The following is a 22,334-nucleotide window of genomic DNA, read 5'->3' on the forward strand; positions in this document are numbered from 1 at the left end:
AACCGTCTAGCCGACTAGCGGCGTCGCCAGCGGCTCCCGGCCAAACGGTCAATGCCAATGTTTCTCTTTTTCACCATCTCACAGACATACACATACACGTAGAGCACATAGAGACGAGCAGGCGTACGGACAGCCAAACTCTGTCAAGGAATTCGAGTAGGGAGCTCTATGTTAGGGGACCTTCGGTGGTGATTGTGGTATCCGAATATCCTGAGTTGGGTAAAACGAAAGGATATCGATAGAACAGAGCTGTCAGTAACATGCAACGAAAAGGAGCATTAGGCTGAGCAGAGAAGCACAGGCAGCAGACGCAGGTAGTGCTGGAGCTGACGCCAGGGGTGCTACGAAATGCGAATACAGCTGTCGTTGTCGCTTAGTCAGTGACGTGCAGGAATCCGGTTGGCGCACGCCGGCAGGGTCGCGGAGCGGAGTGGTAGAAGCGCACCCATCATGCGTGATATGCACAGTAAGAGAGAAAAAAATAAGGAAGAAATTAGAGGAAACCCTGGGAGTAGATGTCAGAAGGTCAAAGCTCTGGGACCAAACCAAAGCAGCATAATTTCGAGTCTTGCCGATGGTTAGGTCGACCTGAGCTCACGGCCTGCGCGACTGAGGGACTAGCGGTTGTCTGCAGGGATGGACCAGACGTGCCCTCAACCAATGGAACATCAACAATTCTGTACACAAGGAAGCTATAAGCGTTAAGCTGTGTGGCTGTAAATGCTGGGCCTCATTGGCTGCTGAGGAGAGAAAAGCGGAACATTTCGAATGAAGAAGTTCACGTATACCGCCGCGGACTTCAAACGACATCCCAGAAAAGAATACCTAAAGAGACGTGTTTCACACGTGATCAGTTCTAGGCGTCCACCTAGTGACGCATACATGATAAATATATTTTTTAATTCTGAACATAAAAAGTTTCTCATGTGATTTAGTCGTCAGGTCGCCGAGACAATTGACCTGTGCATACTGCTTAATCCCATAAGATTAGCATTTTTCAGGACGTCGTATCTCAGAATTAAATTGTTCTGCCAAATTGAAAAGAGCGTTGATACCAAATTAGATAGCTTAGTATAAATGTATGATAAAATAAAAAATCACAAAGCCAATCTTAACGGAAGCCCACATGGCAACAGAAAGAACAGTTACTTTTCAATTTATCTTGTTCCAAATTACTAAACCGGACTCAACTATAGATGATCAAGTGTACTGATAAAGATTCACAGTATCCGAAGCGTTGCTGTACATACAAGTATTAAAATGGTGTGAAGTTATACGTTTCATTGTTAGATGGATAATAAATAGTTAATTAACGCTTCCTCTGTTTCCTATGAAATATAATATGAATAATGCACAAAAATCGTGCACACTTTGTTACAACGTGCTTCATTAAGCACCATACGATAAATCGAAACTTGAGCGCAGCCATCTGTCCTGAGTTATATGGCCTACATGTTAGTGCCAATATGTATTTGTATACGTACAACTATTATAAACTAACCCCGCGCAACATCATTATTTCTATATCGGTGTTGAACAAAAAAGATGTAAACGAACATCAAAGGATCCCCATTTCCGGCAAAATGACCAAGCCAGATGTCCCGAAAATGGAACATCATAAGGAGTTGATATCAGGAGAACGATATTTCATCGAGACCTCTTTCTTTGCGGCTACGACTCGGCATCGTTTGTGCTCGTTGTTCCTGGCAACCATCGGCGGCCCATCACAAAACCCGAAAAACCATTCCCTCTCGGCCTCAGTCTCTCCTTACAACTCTCCCAACCCATAAGCCATCAGGTCGCCACTATTGGCACGGAGGTTCAGCAGGGCCAAGGACCGACACGGTTGATGGGTGTTCTGAAAACGAGAAGCGAATGGAGAAGATTTCGCTTAGGGATCGGAGACACATGCGAAGGGCAAAAAAGAGGTAGGCCGACTTCGGAGTGAGTTCTCGGGAACAACCGAGAAAAAGAACCCAAGAAGGAAAGTGGAACGGAACGTTTGGAGCCTAGGCCGGAGGACAAAGAAGGCAAGATGAAGTCGAGGTTATCGCGGTGCAACGACGCGAAGGTCGAGAGTCAGCCCACGTCCAGGCCAACCTCATACAGATCGGCTCGATTCGCCAAAGATGAGTTGGTTATTGTTGATATGCGCGTGAAGTTGCCGGAGGCGAACTAATCAGAGCGAGCTGTGTGTTCCGCTAACACATTTCGGCCATATGCGTCGCATGCACTTTTTCATTTTGGCTCGGTTAACCCCCCATCTTCTGCCGTATATTTTTCGAATGCTCCCCTTTAGGCCTAAGCTCCACAGTAGCATACAGACGCAAGGGAGAACCGGTGCGTAAAAGAACCTAGTCGAAGTTGAAGCTTGACGTTGGGTAGTGGCAATGTCTGTAAATAAGGTGACCACTAGGGTGAGAGGCCGGGACGCCGTCGTCGTCACTTCGTAGCATGTTGATGACCCCTGGTTTAGGCCTACACAAATCCCTCCATTCAGAGGAACACGCCACATTGACGGACCTACTTGCGGCATCGTCCCTAGTGCGGTATCAAATGACCAACCATCGACCACACGGTGTTCAGTACGCGACACCCCTAAATCTGGCGGTTCCCGGAGATAGAGAACAGGGCACAGATGAAGCTAACGCCACAAAACAGCTAGCCAGCTTGAAGAGGAGGGTCCGAAGGACTCTTGCCTCTCTAACTTCTCAATCGTACTTTCTGTCCGGACCCCAGAGACTTCATAGTCAATCGTCGGTGGCACGAATGGGGGGTCTTTATCCCTTACGGCTTGTTTCTCCAGGTCCATTTTCTGTAACCGACGACCAACCATCCACATTGCCATATACTGCACCACCGTTCCTCCTCTGACTCACTATTATAGACCCAGGAAGCTTGACCAATGCGGACAAAAACCGTCCAGCTCAGTATCGGATCGAAAGCTGACGAAGGCTAAGCCTGCGGGATAAAATATGCTAAGCTCATATGCTCGCCTGCTGAGTACTTCCACTTGTATTGGCTAGTTAGCGCTTAGAGGGCGTCCGCTGAGCACCGATACGCGTAGATATGGAGCTTTGACTTCGTAAGTTATATGCGATGGACAGACTGACAGCGAGTTGGCCATGTGATTTGGCATAGCGGGAGGACATACGACGACAATGTGTATTTGATTTGCAACGAAGTACAGCTATTGTAATGCGTTGAAGATACGAGGACTCAAACTGCAGAGAAATGCCTTGCTCAGTAAGCAACACCAACAACGTCTTACACAGTAATCAAAATTGCTTGCTTTGCTGTGTGATTATCAACGTAGATGTTAAAAAACTTCCTCAAGGTATGAGTGAAGACACAAGTAGGTGTTATCGTCCAGATTGAATTGCATTTAATACAAAACTTCTGCGGACGTTGAGTACTGAAATTGTCTTCAAACACCACCTCAGGGGTAAAGTCTCTATAATCAGTTTTCTTCGTCGAATTTTTCTATATGAATACGGAGTCATGTAAAGCTACAAATAATATTCTTATTTAGTTATTGGGACTACTGGAGCTGAGAAGCTTTAGCCCTGTGCAGAAAATTCCGATTTCGTGTTAAGTCTCTTCCTGCCCTATTGATGGCCTTTGATAATCGTGTGTTATAACGTAATCTATTCGGTGTAAGCAACTTACGAAATTCTCAATAAAAATATATAGAGTTCAGCGACTAATGAAATTTAACCCATGAAAAACTGGATTAGCTCTAATTTCTGGCGGCCAAACTAATCGAAAGCAGATGGTACTTCTAATTCCAACAACGGCACTGTGAAGCGCTAACTGCAGTTACTTTTTCTCAACTAAACATTGTATACTAAAGTTAGGGATGATGAGTTACAAACAATAACTTCAACATGAGATCACACCGTTGAGATGTACATTTTGGATCCTATTTAATTGGAATATTCAGAAAGTAAAATCAGCATTGTATTGATGGCATTTAGATGCAGACCTATCGTATGGATGTATGATTCTGAATAGGGATCCTGCCTAATAGGGTTACCCCTTTGCTTCTCTATGGCAGTCTCTATGTTTAGATTTCATTTGATCTAAAAGTGGCAAGTTGCATCCCGTCAATCCACACCCTAAATGACTTTGTCTACAATGTCTGTAGTCCGTTAATCTATACAGAATAAATTCAACCTATTAGATGAAATATGCTTAAACATATTGTTTGCGTAACCAAGTTCAATAGCTTGCTCTTTAAGCAAGACATTTCGTGAGAGCCCATCATCTCCAAGCTCCCCACTCCCTAACATCTCAATAGTAAACATATGGGCAACCCTTAATACGTCTTAGTTTCTAGTTTGTGGCTCGTTGCGTTTGGAAGGAACTTTATACTAGCTATATTATTATGTTAAGGGTAAATGTAGTAATGAAGTAGACTCGTTTGGACTACAGAATCCTGCTGCCGTCAGAGTCCTAGATGGTCTCTGCAGTATTTGATGCCGATAGAAGGAACCTTTAACTGCCTGGAAACTACTAACTTAATAAACTGGCCTACCTATTACTTCATGACGAAAATAACCTCAGAATAGTGTCCTTACAGCATGCGCATAGCAGGATCATTGTTTGGGACGAACACAAAAAGCGTCTGATAAAACAAAGCCCTAAGACACACTTAAGGGTGCTTCCTGTCCACATCACAGCTTCGTGTACAGCACAGGAACCCTTCGTGTGTTTCCGACAGCGGAAATCGTTAGTGAAGTATCTTAATCAGGTCATTTTCCCACAAACTGTAATAATTGTTATAGCAACTATTTATTAGCGGATAACATCTTTGCATGGGTATATAGGTTCATGTATGTTGTTATTGTTATGTGAATAAATCACTAGTTGTTTAGTAAAAAAAAATATGGCCTTAAATTACCAAGGATAACACTACATAACAATATAGTTGCCCTTCTCAGTAACACCGGCTTATTACAACGAACAATAAAGTTTCGATTCTGGAAAGCTGGGCAAGGAGGTCTTTCAATTGAGTGCATCGTAGCTCAAGTGCATGTGCGGGATGGGGTACGACAAACACAAAAAAATAATTTATGGCCCAGCCCTACAACGGCAAATATAGTTTTGTCCAAATCAGTGTTATTTCCATTTGGTTCTTTTTACCCACTAATTTTGAGAAGGGAGCCTACACCGCGCCAATACGTTGAGCAATTTCAGAATAACTAAGCGTCACAGACAATAGCGCCGTGTCTGCATAAGTTTCCTTGCGCCATTTTAGTTCTGCAGAAGTCAAGAAGATAATTTGCGGCCGCAAGAGTGGATTCGAAGTCACCCAGCTAGCCACACATGGTTTTTATGGCAAACAGATCAGTTCATCGTTCTCCTTCCATCTTCAATAGTTCGTTAATCGTATATTATTCCCCTCTTCGATGTATAGCTATTGGTTCTGTGCGCACGACAAATACGCCGCATTGTTCTATGTGACTAGATAGGCTATTATAAAAAAGGTGACACTTTTTAGTCTTTAGTGCGGTTTTCAAATGTAACGAAGACTTCGAGATGTATTCAGGTAACATTAATGTAGAAATTGCATAAAATCATTGGCAGGACAACTTGCATTTTAAAGTGACAGGAAAATCAATATAATTTTTTTCTTTTTCGGCTAAAAATTTGGCTAACTGCTAGTTAGTTTTGTACTTTAACGTACAGCATCTTGAAATTTTTGTAAGTACTTCTTACACCGCGAGAGAATTGTTCTTTGTTTTTTATGGACAGCACAACGATTTTTCCGAATTTTATCCCGCGAAATTATTGCATAGTCAAAATAAGGGGTGACATATGCTTGCGTGAATTCAACGCAACAGGACTGATGATCCAAATATCTGCTTAAGCTCCCGTAGACATGAAACAGATAGATAGTACTATATTTTTTCGGTGTATCTCACTTGTCTATTGTTCGTAGGCTACGACAACTCAATGGCAGAGACAAGAAAAAGCAGTTCTTGGGAGAAGGCAGTTAATCATTGACTTCACAGTGGCTCTTTGAACCGTCGAGAAAAACTACAGTTGTTTAAGTGAAAATATAAATTGTGAACAGAGATGACCACCAAACAGAGAGCGGATTTCTACGGTAAGGAGTGCTATGTATATGGCGTCTAAGGATGCAGCGACAACTACATGAGCTGAACTCGCGGAGCCTCTGGTTAAAACTATCAGACGCGCGTACTGAAAGGATTTGGATTGTCACTTCACCGTCGCATGCAGTTTATGGGCCATCACAACTTTCCATCTCGCCTGGGACCGCCATGGCCCACACTTGCTTTCCCAAAATCCTGTTATATATGCAATCCGTAAACAAATCCCTGAAAAATCTGCGATCGAGGTGTTTTCTCTAATACATATAATTCGTCGAACAAATTAATTAATATTCATTTTGTATAATTTTGTAGAGTATACTCCATTAAGTGTTACCACGTAAAGCTTCGATACCGTAAAATATAATATTATTTTCTTGGGTTCGTAAAGGATTCTGGAACTAGTAAGTATTGTACGTTATCATAAGGCATCTGCAGCTCGTTTGGATGTAACTAGGCTTTCCAGATAGCCCTACACGGCTGCACAAACATACAGCGGCTGAGCAGTTGATTCCTTTAAGAAACGGCCTTCTCACATCATAAATTAAACAACGAATTATTAGGTTTTAAACAACGGTCATTTACTGCTTATTTGAGGCTACACCTCCAATTTGCATGAGCCCCCATACACGATGCTTAGCGCAGCTCTTTTTTTTTGCTCATATTAACTTATAGGATCGAAATTCATCTGCGAAGAGTTTCAACATCGACTCCAATATATTGGCAATTAGTTAACACGAAATAACATATGTACCTTAAATGCCTTCCACATGTCTAGGTTAGGGCGTTACAAGCCTTGCTAGTGAGTATATTGCATTAAATAATATGGCTGTTTTTACAGCTTATATGGCGAAAGAAATATCTAATACTAACAATAAAGGCAGCTACGACAGCACAAAACATTGTTCGATGACAACGAAAATAATAAATGCAGTATTGCGCTCAAGTGTAATCTTCACCCCTTATCGATCCAACCTTTGGCAGTAAAATGCGGAAAAAGGTTTAGATTAAGGTCAAACGTTAGATTTAACGCTACGGCCATGTTTAAGGCTTACTTATCTTGTGCTGTATTATTACGCTATAGGCTGGGACGCTATTATGCATTCACGATACCTATAGGTAGTTACAAGTCATCCGTTTTACAGTTTAACTAGCCTGTGCAACAACGACACATTGTTCGTATATTCGCATGATCAAATAGAGATTTGGGTGCTATAACAATGATTGGTTGTCGACGCCACGATTCTACTTTATTGACGGAGTTATTAAATAACCCATTACGAATGGCTGCAAATAAGAAATATAAGAGGATCGAGATGGTTCAAACAGAACCCAAAAAGAGGAGAGGACGGAGGGGCATCTCTAGAAACGGAACGATTCTCTTTGTCAGTCGCTTTATCATGTCCGCTCTTTATGCCACCAGGAAAACGAAATACATCCTAAGCAGACGGATCGAATTACGTCGACAACGGCTCAGGAACAGAGGCGGGCAAATTCTGGAGAACAGGACTTAACTAGCGACAAGGCGTTCTATCGCTACCCCACATAGATGCAATAGCGATTCCATTCGTATCATGTGAAACGGGACCAAGCAAAAACAGAATTTTGCTTCCACTCTAACATAGAAAGCACAGCGCTCACGGGCTTTAAGCAGCAGCATGCCACATCCAGCCACCATGCGTAATGCCAGGTAGCAATAGAACGCTCATACAAGCCTCGTCATTGGAAACATGGGATAGCGAAACAGCCGCATTTCGGGAATAGCAGCGCCCACAGGTCGGAACATGAGACATCGTCGTCGTCGTTATCGTTCCCCGGTCGTCATGGAGTTGTGGAGTAATAGTTGGTCTTGGAAGGCCATACTAAGGCAAGCTACGTTAGGCCATGCTACCGTATGTATTAGCACACGCAAAGATAGCAGTAGATTCAGGACAACGGAAACAGAAGATGTTATAGGCGGATGGAGGACAAGGATAGTATTGAGTAAGTGGAATGGCAGGGGGTCGAATAGAAGTCACAGATTCCAAATGCCCCCATACGCCTACCGTTCGCTTCATCCCATCGTCTCGATCCTTCCGGACCGAGGAGTAACGGCAATGGTAGAAATAGTAACAGCTGCAGTCGGAGTAGAACGGAGATACACAGACGGGACGAGTAAGCAGTATGCGGTTGCTATGCCATAGTGGTGCCGTTGGCCTTTCTCTGAGTGTGGCAGAAGCAACGTTCGCAGGATGGCTAGGGTGAGGGCATGTTGTCGCAAGCCACTGCTTGATACGCTGTCACTGATGGACCCAAGGGGGACTAGGAACTCCGCGTCGCCAGGATGAACCACTGCAGACAGACAAGCAGCATTCGAGTTTGGCCTGGCTACGGGTCCTCTAGCAAGCTAGTCATGTTGTTAAGTGCGTCGTCATCTTCCGCGCATCTATATTGCAGAATCATGTTGCTATCATCCGCGGGCATATCGCTAGATCAAAATAGATCCAACGAGGAAGAGGTAATACAGAAGTTATCCATTCGTATAGTACGAGAGTGACTAGGTTCGGCGATTTTTACCGCTTGTCTTAGTCTCGAAAGTAAGTGACTTCGGAACACTATAAACTAACAGAGTGCACTATCCGATATTTCCTCATCCAGCAAGTAGCTGCGCACTTCAGTCACTGTTAAGGATACCGTTTGGGCAATTACCGATTAGAATCGGAAACGTATCAGTCACATTTTGGACCAAAAAACCACGCCAACATAAACGACTTCAACAGTACATGGTGTTGATGATACTTGTTCTATCAAAACCTCAAGCGATGCCAGCAGCATTTACCGCTTCTTGTTTTCTATTAGGTTTTTTTTTTGATGTAGGTGTATAGACCAGCCATTTGGTTTTCTTCCTAGCCAGCGGAAACGCCACTAAGAATGGGGAGGATACAACGCAAGTCGTCCTCTGCTTCCACCGATGACGATGGATTAGCAAATAAGCGCCGGACACATTTCATTCTGGCTGCTGGTCCAACTAAATCTACTTCAACGTCGTTTAGTACGACAAACTTCGTCGTCTTTGCTAGGCTACCAGTTGGCGGTGCGAATTTCTGCATATCTACTATGCTCAAGCAGATAGATCTACATATGCCCTCGCACACAGCCCACAGGCGCCTCCAAATTCCACAGAGCTGAAAGATTCAGATAGAGATACATGGCATGTCTCGCCTTGCTCTCCCTTTACACAACCGAGCTCAGTCCCTCTCATTTCTTTCCTTGTGCATTGGGTCGGCTCGTCTTGTCTTGGGGCAGGGGTGGCGGTGGCGGTGGCTAGATGAGATAAAACGAAACATCGGTTAGGCTGGCGGTGATCCTTGATTGGTCAAGAGAATGATGGAAGATAGAGGGCAGAACACAATACGGAAAAAAGAGTAGGAGCGAAGGCGCAGGTTATAGCAAGTATGTAGCAAGGCAATACGCGACGGCAGTTCGCGAGCCTACGGGTAGTGGATTGAGGGTAGAGGACGAAAGGGAGGTTTTGCTAGAAAGAGATGGAGCAGAGAGCGGTCGTCGGACGAACTAGAGGACAAACGAGTCCCAGCTAGGGAGCCGCAGAGCCGGAGGCGGCTGCAGCCACAGTAGCAAGGACAACGGTGGCAGTCGAGGACACTTGCACTGACAGCATAAGCATCAGCAGCAGAATCGTGGCAATGGCGCTAGCAGTAGTAAAAGTGGTGGTGGGAGTCGTATGTTCGGCTTTGGCTCTGGCCTGGCACGGCCAGGGACGTGGCGATGGCAACCTGCGGGGGAACAGACATGCGGCACCTAATGAAAACCATCAATCACGCCTGCTTGAGGAATTTAAATTGCACCCTTGCTTGCTAGCTACTACAATCTTTCCATTCTCCTCCATTTTCCTTCGTATTTAGTCTTATACGCCGACCCAACCCACTCCAGGTCGGCAGCTCCGGCCGGCGCTAGCCATCCGATTTTCGCTTTCTCGAAGATTGGGGGTGCTGCACTGAATTGTAGCCAACAGTACACTACCCACTGTATTGCACGACACCGTACATTCAAGTGAGTTCAGCCGTTCCCTGCTGACCTTTTTATACAACGTACACAACTCGACATCACAAACCGTCAGCGCCTTTCTCGACCGGCCGTCTCCTTTGGCCGCATTGCGCATACCAGTTTGCTCCTTGTTTCGTCGCCCTATTAGTGGTGGCAAGAAAGGCTGGTGCTCTCTACGCGTTCGTTTCACTCTGACAAGACGCGAACTCCTAATCCTTTAAACTTCTTTCTCCTTTTCGATGCCCTCCCACTCACTTCAAATTCGCGTGGTCAAAGGCTCCGTGGATCTTTCTATGTGTTAGTCGGTTGCACGGTGCCAAGCTAGCTATACGACCAAGGGAAATTGCGGCCATTACTGCATAATACTACAGAGGCATTGTTCGACACACGTTCTCCAATGTTCTGCTCTTTCATTATCTGTTCGGCATCGGGCCATCCGATCCGCGGCCGATTTTTCCAGAGCTACTTCTGTGCCAACCAATCCATTAACAACAAGTTCCACGGATGGATAGGGACAATTAACAAGAGACACTAGGCAAGGTTTATTTATAGCATTTTATAGCAATAGAAGTCATTTATAGCATCAGGCAGAAAACACGGCAGAAATAAGAACCGACCTTGACGCTCAGCTACCTTACTGGGTAGCTGGACGATTGTTGTAGAATGTGGTGTTGTACAACCCTCCAATATCTTAAATAGCTCTGCCGTCGTAATCATTTTTATATAAGGGTTGCTTTAATTCGGGCCGATATTGGATAAACGTGTCGGGTTTACTCAGTCGACATAAGGGCGGATGTGAAAAGATTTTGATGTTGATGAAGTTAATGCTTAAAATAAAAAATCTAAGACAGAATGATGTTCAGGGTACTTCATGCAAACTTTATCGCGTTCATATAAAAGAGCGATTAGTAGATCCAGCGTTGATTTTATGTTAAAGATACTTTCTAAGAGGAAGGAACCTCTACACAACAGTAATTTGCTAAAGTGATCGTCGTATTTGCATCGTTTTTATGTTTTATTAGGATTTGATTAGCACCATCCCTGCAGGTGAAGGATAATAAGTTTTTGTAGTTTGACTGTTAACGCGGTTTACCTCTGATATAACGTCTTTATAATGTGTATTTAGTTTCGTCACTGGTCATCATGTTAAGTTGTTGAAGGCAACAACAGCATGTCTATTTAACTCTTCCTATCTAGAGAATACTAGTATTCTAGATAACTTGTTCTAAGGTCTAACGAAATTAGATCTGTATGTAATTTAACTTCTGCAGTAGTTCTGTAGTTTACTTCTTCTGACGTTCGGTTTTCAAACGGTTAATACATGCAATATGCGCACGATATTTTCTGTAGGCCGAACTTACTTATCTATATGTCACACTATATCATTACTTTATGAAAAAATGTCGAACTACTTTGCAAATAGAACGGTATTTTTTGATTGAACTACTCACATTTCCTATCTTAATGACCTGCTTTCCGATGAAAGGATTGATATCAAAGACTGCAGTTTAGGATTCGTAGTAATCAAGCGCCCTGCTAGCCGGCCAGCCAACTTGTAGTTAGTATTGGAGTCGCGTTCATCTCAATTTTATTTTCTGTGCACCCTTTACCCTATCGATGTTTGCCGGTGAAAATTCATTTTCTACCTAGCCATCGTCAATGGTCCGGCATCTTCAAAAAGTCTTAGAAATACAGCTTGGGCAGGATTCAGAAAAGCTTAATTCGTCACACAGCTTCACCCATCCCACCTCACAGCACGGCCGCCGATTACAGTTTGGATTTAATAAAAACCAATATCCGAAAGCACAACGAAAATCCTTAGCCCTCGTATACCAAGTATTTATTCATCCAACATACACGAAAACCAACAAACAAGCCATCCCGGTCCATAAATGACCCTCGTCTTGTCCGTCTATGCCTATCAAATCAAACTCTACCCCCTTCAGCCAATAAATGACAAACCTTCCCTATCAATTAGGTTGAATAAATAATTTTAATTTTTATAACATTCCATCGACTCGCTCGTGCAGTCGGCGACGACCTTGGTCTCGCTCTGGTGATTTCAGGGACTTTCTTTTTCGCTTACCAAACTGCCGATTGAACCGGGTGTAAAAGGGAGAGTCTAGAAACCAGCTGAGATGTGAAAGCGTAAATCCCTCCAGGACCCCCCTTTTCCAAAGATGCACACTCTTCAAAACTTTACTTTTGACGCAGGATACCATACGATGGGAAATTTCAAAATGGCCATAAGCTATCGATACGGATAGCTGGACAAAGCTGGACGGAGTCATCTCAATTGTATTGCAAAATTAGGATGATTTACTTGTGCAACTCTAAGATATATATTTTCAGGTTGCACTTCAAAATGCACAAGTTATATACAATATATATAGTTAGAAACCACTGCAATTTAATCACTTGAGTAGCTACATACGTTTCATAATTTTTACCATGCATGAATCTAATGACATAGGTTAAAAAGATCAACATCGTCGGAAAGAGTGTTGGCATTAATAAACAATTATTCCAAGCTACGAGATAAAATGAAAGCAATAATTTTAAACTAGTTTGTAAAACTCTAGCCATTCACAAGTTTTTTTTCGAGTTGTTAGTTAAATGTGTTTTTACGTTCTTTGTCTATTACAAGTTTTTCTATAGCTATTTCTAAACAGCAGCTTGCAACATGTCCTGGTATACCGCATTGATCTCGTGTCCAAACAACTGACACCTATGGGAGTATTGTTGCACGACAATTGGTGCAAAGTTTTGCTCATCAAGACCTTTTTGTTGTATCTGTTTCTCCTAGATTGTCGTCCGGTCTCCTCTGACGCCATGCCGTTGTCTGTTTATGCGGTTGCTTAGAACAGATGCTGCTACTTTTACTTTCCTGAAGAGGTTTACCCAACAGCTCTGATCGCACAGCGCCCCAGCCGGGATTGTGGATACTTCGACTTGGAAAATCGCTGGGGGTCGATTTACGAGCGCCCTAGCTGTGTCTGTCTAGCGGTAACTAGCGATCTGGCTTGCAACGTCGTCGCACCAGTTCAATTCCTTGCTGAGGCGCCAAACCACCTAACATGAAGTCAACGGCAAAGCCGACGTCGCACAAGACGGTCCCGTCCTCAATGGGTGGTCTAAACTCGACCTCTTGGTCAAGCGCCCTCCGTGACGCTGTTTCGTCTCCATGGATGCCAGCGTCACATTTGCAGATCATTTCAGCTTTACGGCCGACCAAACCCTGCAGCGAGCAGATCGCACTGCATCGCCAAAATACCGGGCGTCCTCTATCTCTTTTCACTATTTAGTTCTTCCTCAGTCTCTTCCGATCCCTTCAATTCCTTCTTGATTTTCCTTCTCAACCCCGCCCCCCCAGCGAACGAGCCCGTAGGATACCATTAACTAGCGGGTGAAATGGGACGAAGCCGATAGCAAGTGCATAGGTGGGAGAGCGATGAACCTTGCGAACGGAAGCTCTCTCGAGCAATCACCGCTGAAAATTTATATCCCAGTGATTCTCGTAAAAGCCATCGGTGCTGTAGAGGTACGCGGACACCCACGTCGCACTCATATCTTGCAACTAGATCTCACAAGCGACTATTTCTATTAACTGCTCGGATTTGGCAGTGGGATATGTGGAATGAGAGTTATTCCGTTTTTCACGTACAAGCCGATGTCATGCTAGATACGCAGACAGATCACGTGAGAATCATGGGGAAATCACCATGTTTTAAGTAATGTCTAGGGGTCATAAAGGGCACACGCTTCTGATATTCGCTCGAGGTAAGGGGAAATGAAAATAAATCGCGAGTTTTCAGTCGCTAGGCTCTTTTCGCCCTCGGTGCATGCGGTGACGATTGAGAGAACGTGGTACTTTAACGACGTCTCGCTAATATAGCGCAACATTTTTTTCAGTCAATAATAATACATAAGTGCAGCAAGAAGAAGAAATTTAAACTTGAAAAATGTATGCCGCTTTGCTGCAGCCTGTAAAAATAAATAATGATGTTTTGCATTAGATTACTAAAAGCATGCACAATATAAGGCTTAGCTCGATTTCATTTCATTGCCCTAAGTATGTAGCACAAGCCTATTTCAATATTCGGCTAATTGATTTGGGTTAGTACTTGTTCAGGGTATTATCGTTTGTATCAGTATCATATCAAGCAAGAACAGGTCCAAGGGTGACGCGTGGCAGGGGTCGATTACACCGTTGTACTTCAACAATCCTTTTGTGCTTCGTTCTTACATATCATTAAGCACGACTTTGATGGACAAAGTCCCGTAGCCAACAAGTAAGGACGAAACCAAACGTAACTGACTTGGCCAAACATTGAGCAACTGCAGTTCATTCTATATTGAGCTAGTCGTCCACAAACGCTGGGCGCTCAGTTCACTGCACGTACCGAACCGTTTATCAAAGACCACACGCAACGACCAACTGGCATCTTTTCTCTTCACCCCTATAACTTTACTTCGAAGATTCTAGAGAAGCAAATTGCCTCAGATTTTCTTAGTTACTACGAATGAGTTTCATACCATTTCATAATTACCCGATCGTTTCTCTTACGCTAAGAGGTCACCAGCTATCGTGCATAAAGCCGGCAGAGAGGAGATTTTGCAAGTCGTTATCGTCGTCATTCAAATCGATCAGAGATGACTTTTGCTCAAATTGCACGTACGTTCATACATCTATCAGTGTACGACCTTCGCTATTGTCCTGGCTGCCTTTTCTCGCCCGTCTGCACTTTCAATGGCGCATACGGTAGCAGAATCGGGGACAGTGGTCGTGGCTACTTCTACAGCCGTATCGGTAGGGCAATACTGGACGCCGGACGGCCCCTAAAATTCGCTGATCTGAAGGAGACAGAGAGTGTGATAGACAGAGAGAGAGAGGGCGAGGGCAAAGAATAGAGCAACGAAAGGGCACTGTGGAAAGGGAAGAGATAGGTGGAAAGCATGAAAGAGAGAGAAAGATCGTAGTTAATTATACTGTGCATGTACATGTTGTGTGCAGCTCGATAAGTTCTTTCTGGTTACCGACAGTAATTATCTCTCCAGCCCATGGCAGAAAGCGACTTTCCGTGTTGGAAGGAGAAAGGAATTACTCTGAAAGAGACGACGCCCAAGCTAAGTTCACTGCGAAGACGTTCCGGGTGAATGTTTTGTACTAACATACGTCATGGATAGCTGCTGAATCTACATATATTGAGTGCACATACACGCTTGCACGCAGCAAGTACAAATATAGACACACTCACAAAGACAGATTATGCTGCCTATGAAATCCAAAATGAAGATCAATGATTTTACACACAAATGTGGCGTTCCGAATACGAGGGTCTGAAGGCGGAGAGATAATCTCTTTTGAAGAGACAGCGGTAAATGTAAGTGCTAAAAGATTAGACACGGGAAACAATGAAGGTTAAATACGGAAAATCGTATACACACGCTTACTATAGGGCTTAAAGGAAAGAGTTAGCACGATAAATGAGAGGCGGTAAAACGCTGACTATTAATAATAATTAGTAAGTGAAACACCACGATGAACACTCACGCTTAGCTATACTGATATATTGCCGCAATTAGGCCACATGAGGAAGCAATCCTTCGGCAACTGTCGAACTTATTTTTAAGTAATTTAGTTATTTAAATATGAATGACTTACTTTCTTATTTCCCACTTTTGGCTGTACGCTAAAAGGATCCTGGACAACTAGAGTAACAGAGAGCCTGCCGCAAAAGTTGATGCCGAGCTTTATAACGAAATAAAAACATGTATACGTTATTGGCATACGTAAAAAGCTTAATAATGGATTTTCTATCTATACGTTAAACGTAGCGTGGCACATGTTTTGAGGCACAAATTGCCTCCTTTGCTCAACAAACTCTGCTGGATAGGGAATCATCGTAATCTGGCTGTACCACAAAAATCTCTTATCCCTAAACCGGGCGACAAGAAAACTGCGCAACTATTATTATTATTATGAGAATGAAATACTCTAGTATTTTTTTAATCTCTACCATGTTCGACTTGTAAATTACGAATCACCAGTCGTACGCATCAATTGTACAACCTACCCTCAAGATCCCCAATTTAGAAAATGGCTAACGTTAATTTAGAAAACATTAGATAAATACCTGATACACAGGTAGTCCATCTACCAGGCAGGAAATAAGTAGAATATATCTGTCAGTTACTTTTCAGTCTAACCGAAACGAAAGTGTACGTGTCGTTGTTATTAATATTACGATGGTTGAGTTAGTCTGGGCAATAATTTTTACAATCGCGATAGTTTAGGGTCACGGGAACACATTAGAATTTGCAAATATTATGTGCGGCCTATATAAGGTCAGTCAGAGCAACGTTTCTTACATTGTAGCCCACTTGGGGGCCCGCACAACCATATCACGTCAAATCCCCTCTAGCACACGATGACTGCATGATATAAATGTCTAGATATTGACCTATTAAGACGCCTAATGTGTTATTTCTTATGGAGAAGTATACTTTCCAAACCATGTGCAATCTATTCACAGCATATGAGCGCATGGCGCGAGCGTTAACGACCACCTTTAAATGGGAAAAGGTGAACGGCAAAGGAAACGACGACGACGACGACGGAGACTTACGGCGTTGTCTGCATGGGGCCTTACTTCTAGCAAAAGATGGAGACAGGGAAAAACTACGTCTGTTAGAAGCAGAAGGCTACAGGCAGCGCAAAAAGCAGTGGTGGCGATGGCCGCCACGCAAAGATCGTGAAGGAGTTCGTGCCGGAAATGCCAAAGGGAAGCAGATACCGCCACATCGACTACTGCTACCATTACTTCCAACTATAGAGTAGCACGGAGCGGACCAGCCGCGCAAGACCCGATGGTAAACGAGATAGCGAGCGACAATTTGCAGTCATTGATAGAGAGGGTTTAGTAACGATGATGCTCATACTAGATATACAGATATATAAGCACACAACAACACCACCAGTGGCCGAAACCAGCTCCTACTTCTAACATAACAGTGGAGTGCTCGATCGCGATAAGCCGACTCACAGGCGAAGCAGCCTCACCAGCGGCCGATTGCAGGTCGCTGAAAGCCTGAGACATAAGCTGGCGTTGTTGGTATCAGCTGCAGCGATCAAGCGGAGTCGCCGGTGGCTGTGCTCGCGTTTTCTTTTATTGTATGCTGACTGACTACATATATACGAAGTGTATACGGCCAAGCGGGGGAGCTGCCGGTCAAACCAAAACGAAATGTTGCGAAAGGCAGTAGAAGCTTGGACCTATAAGCGTGGTCTCGTAGAAAGGATTCGAGTGGGGATTGCAGTTAAGCGAACTTACATTAGTTTCCCGATGAAGGGGGGGGGGGGGGAAATGGGGGGGGAAGAAGCGTGCGTAGCCTGGTAAGCGCAGCAAACCGACACGGAGCTACGCGGAATACAGACGAGCACCAGAGACGTCAATGATGACTGGCAACGTGTTTCAACGTCTGAATGCGCTTGTGCGTATATAAGCCAATGTGTCCGGGAGCATGGGGTGCCGAAGAGGGAAATGGCTGACTGAGGCACAGAACAGTTTAGGAGTAGGTAGGCTTTTCATAGTACCCACTACCGTTTGGCGGGCGGCTCCATTTTCCACGCAGCCACAGCCAGGCATGTCCGGCCACAACAGCTCCTCGTCGATCCGCTAGCCATACTGCCACCACTACCTTCTCAGCCCTCTCAGTTCACGCCTACACCGCCTTTAGCGCACTTGCTATTTTTCGTTCCCCGGCTTTCTTTCGCGTTATGCTCACACCAGAAAACGATTTTACGGTCGAAGGCCGTTGTAGTGGAGGAAGCACTACCAGCAGCTTGGAAAAAAAAGTCTCCGAAAGAGCCTGAAACAGCCGCAGAAGAGAGAAAGTAGCACACTGAGCTTGATCGGGCAGGAAAACGGGAACATCGTCGGAAGGGCCATCCGACCGTTCTTGACTAAAATGCCTTAGAAAACCCTGCCGGATACTATCTGCTACATATAGACGGTAAAGCGACCTTCTCGAAGAACGGCAACCGCTGCTCAGAACTAGGCAGGCACCGTTCGGTGGACTCGCTTGCCTACATGGTTCATCCGAGTCATAAACACAGATCCACACCATAAAGAATGCAATAAATATTCATTGACGTATAGCCTTATATATGCCACGTATATATATGTGTGTACGTTCATATATCCGTTTGTGAAATTGTTCCATACATTTTCAGCAGACATAGTTTGTTCTTTTGATGGCTAATGCACTGTTACGGCATTGTCCACTAATTCGAAAGGTCCTTGCTTGGCTGAACCTAGTTCTGCGATAGCGATATTATCCTCGTTTTGGTTCCTTGTTTATTGCTTTGCTTTTTCGTATGGCAATTCTGTATGATTCTGTCTATCGGCTATGAAGCTTGTTATCGGTTATGATGCACCTCGGGTAATATCAGCACTTCATTCGACCACAGAAGAAATAGTTGATAGGTGCTATTTAAGTCTATATTCAGATGTGTGAAATTCACACCATACATTCACGGAATTTCGGGTAAACGACGGCGCAATACGATGTTATGTACTTTGGACGATCTGTTCTTACAGGACGAACTATTTAGTCAGTATATAATGTAATGGACCGCGAATTAACTATTGCCATGTGTAAATGAAATGCACTTTTCCCAATAGGCCGTTGATGGCAATCAATTAGAAACAAAATAAAGAGGGTACGTCTTAAAACCATTAACATTGTGTTGGATCCACTGCTCAGTAATGCTCACCTACCGTCCAACCACCCCTATTCAAGCAGGAGATAAAGTGTAAATAAGAAAACAACCCTCGAGCTTCCAAAGACAAAGTATGTCTAGTTAGTTAGTTAGTTAGTTAGTTTCGAAACGGGAGAAGACAAATGAAAATACAAGAATTTATTTAGCTCGAATCTTCTATAAGGATATCCGCTAGTGCCACACAGTTCTAAGGACAGAGATCTCATCTGTTGGCCATGCCCTAGCACATGCTTTTATGCAAGTTTTAACCATATGCCGTTTAAAATCAAACGTACATACACCCTACTCTAATTAATTTAAAATAATAACGTGCATATCTTTATGACCCACTCGAAGTTCCTGTAAAGGTACGATGACTGGCAAACATGGGCCATGATAGGCTGTTTCTCAAACAAAACCCTAGGTTGACAACTTCGAATGGGTTTCTTAGTGCTGACAATGATCTTTGGCAGTTTTTCTAACTTTTAGTCGAAAGACACAACGAACTTTCAAGCACTCAGTACAACATGAAGTATTACAACAATAAGGAAACCATAATTAATATCAGAGGTAATTTGTCCAATCGAAAATAATAATGGCGGCAATTTAAAGAGACGTCATTGAGCTTACGGCACCAATAGTGCGGTTTATTTCTATCGGAAATTCGCCGACCACCATCAAAAGAAAGATCCAGCCGCAAAATAGTTAAATCTAACTGAATTGTAAAGTTTGCTTATTTAATAAGTGAACGAATTTAGCCCGAAGGCAATTTTTTCCCAATAGGTTTCGTTTTATAATCTGCAAAATCAAAAACTACTTTTACGCCAAGCGCTAATAAATTCTGTTGGTTGTCATCGAACTTTACGGGGTTAACGACCGCCAAGAGTCAGGATAGTAGTACGTTGCTGAGTTTTAACGATGTGTCGACTGTCAACAGAGACAACAGTAGCTGACGTTGACCCTACGTTTGGAAATAAGTAAAGGCTTTTCATCATCGTTCTTAAAGTCAGCGTCATTTCGGCCAGTTACCGATTGGATCAGCGTCCAGTGTCTGCCGCAATAGTGGCGTCGGCAACATAATTGAGGCAGTATAATTGCGTAACGCTTCGTTACCACGCCGCCACTACATCGCACGCCATTCAACTACCTGTTTCTATTGGAACGGGCAATTGGCTTCCTCTAAAGAAACGGTTGTTGATGCTGCTGCTGACGGTAGTAGACTCATCGGCCGCTAAATTACGCTAGGAAAAGGGCCAAGAGGAAGCCAGCATTGTCAGGGATACATTGCTGCAGCCCGGGAGTAGTAACGAAGACACAGCTAAATTGCGGTTTGAACTTCCCGGGAGCGTTGTGGTCAGCCGCGGCAGCGGTTGCTTGGCTGGTCGAAGTGAATTTGAAATAAGACTTTCTTTGCTTGTTCGATGCCCACGGCAAAAGGTGGTGACGTGAGATCTCCAAACATTGAGGGGCAATGTGGGCGTGCTTTCCTTTGTGTCTCGGTCTATGTGTTTGAGACGAGACGAAAGCCCTTGTGTAAGGCTGCGCGGATCTCAATGTTCGCGGTCTTTTTCAACGACGAGGTTTCTAGTACCTCTGTGGCATAGAAGTATAGTAATGGTGGTTGTGGCAGTAATAGTCATAGAACTAGTAGTACGTCAGATAAACGGCAAGAGAAAAAGATATAGCAGAAAGTGGGGTAGCGGTGATAGAAGTGGGTACGGTGGAAACAAGCCAGGACCATCGGAGATGGCGTGGCGGAAGAATTCTCACTGGGTTTGGTTGTTGGCTGGCAGAAAGCAAGCAGCGTTTCGGGACTCTGGGTCCGCGCCCCAGGGGATCGGTTGTTGATTGCCCCATAATGTAGCGGCAACAACAGCAATAGCTGTATCGGCAAGGGTGGCGGCAGAAGCACACATTGTGCGGGCCAAGAGCTAAGTCGAGAAAAAAGAGCTAGGAAGCGGTTTGGTGCTGCCGAGAGCGCAACAACGCAGTATGGGAGATAGAAAGCACGCAGACCATCCCACTGCCATGCGCCATTTTGCCAAGAAAAGGAGTCCCGCGGAGGCTTTTCAGTCTGTCGTTGCCCGACCACCAAGCCTCCGTATCTGTAGACCCCTTCTCACTTTACTCACACGCACAGACACACGAGTCCACATATTGTGACACGCGAGAAACCAGAGGACCAACCAGCCGGGTTGTTGGAGCAAGGGGTAGATGGGGCATACCAGAGGGAATTTTGTTGGAGGGTGGAGTTCCACATAACATCACAGCGTACACAACTTCAGGAAAGCTACTATGGGAGGTATATACTTTAATTTGATGGCGCCAACGGCAGCGGAAGCTGGTGCCGCATTCAAACCACGACCATCGTACGGCTGACAGCGGAAAGCTGACGGACATGCGCCGTTCTCGAGTGAGAAAAAAAGAGAAAGTCGGGTGGAGCAAACTCCTGCGTGAGTTGCTTGTTCTTGTCGCGAAATGTCGTGTACAGTCTTCGATGAGCGATTGTCAATGGTGGACAACGGACACCACAGAAGATGCAGACGGAGACTGCCTGATGAAACTCCAGGGTGCCTTTTCTTCATCCGATTTTTCGCTTCATCATTCTACTACATATCTTCGCTATTTCTTCCATCGTAACTGTTGCTGCTAGCGTTCTTCTAGTTCTTTTCCTTTTTCGTCGTCTTTTTCTTTTATACTTCTTTTTGCCGCTAAGGCGACGGCTGCCGATGGCATGTCCCCTCTTTTTACCTCGGCTAGCCATTGAATACGCTTGACTACTGGCGTAAGCGTGGGGCACAGAATGAGCGGAAACCATGCGTCCTTGGAAAATTACGAAAAGGAGATTACGGAAAAATGCCCAGTGAATACAACACCATTGTGAGAATAAGCCAAATGGTAGATACCAGTTACAAACGACTACAGATGTATCTTACTCATTAAGAACGAAAACTACCTTCGGGAGGAGGCGTTTCTGATAGGGTATACTCTAGACAACATTTAAATGCACATATTATCTAGCCAATGACCATATAACGGCTGCGTTTTGAGTTTGGAAGCCCACGAGTTTCGGATACTCGATAATATAGCTTTTCCCAGATATGCGACTTGACTGTTCGTTTCGCTTATGATATCGTACGAGATGTCAACGTACATGTATCCGTAATGCGGGAAAAGTGCGCAATCATCTCGACGGGAGTGACACTTTACCATAAGTGGTCGCCGAAGTATAAGAAGCACATATGACGATTCTTCTAAATGTGTGGTAATGAGGCAATATCTTTTTTACCGCAAGCATAGGAGCTTTATAAATGCAATGCGACTAGGTTTCGCCTCTATCATGAAGAAAATTTTGCTCGCTTTACAAGATTTTACATTCAGCCATTCTGTAATTGTACTGTAGGACCAGT

General features: G+C 44.2%; 2 long non-coding RNA genes across 8 annotated transcripts in view; both read right to left on the minus strand.

Annotated features, from left to right (window-relative positions):
- LOC111255331 (uncharacterized) overlaps positions 1-22,334 on the minus strand; it is a 98,597-nt gene that overhangs the window by 71,541 nt on the left and 4,722 nt on the right. The gene's annotated exons all lie outside the window — the stretch shown is intronic.
- On the minus strand, positions 5,379-20,992 carry LOC147758719 (uncharacterized). Its single transcript, XR_015322089.1, has 3 exons — positions 16,298-20,992; positions 15,826-15,912; positions 5,379-15,086 (listed from the first exon to the last, which is right to left on the minus strand). It is a non-coding gene; the product is annotated as an uncharacterized LOC147758719 (long non-coding RNA).

This window comes from Varroa destructor, unplaced genomic scaffold (genome assembly GCF_002443255.2).
Source record: "Varroa destructor unplaced genomic scaffold, Vdes_3.0 BEIS01000001.1, whole genome shotgun sequence".
NCBI lineage: Eukaryota > Metazoa > Arthropoda > Arachnida > Mesostigmata > Varroidae > Varroa > Varroa destructor.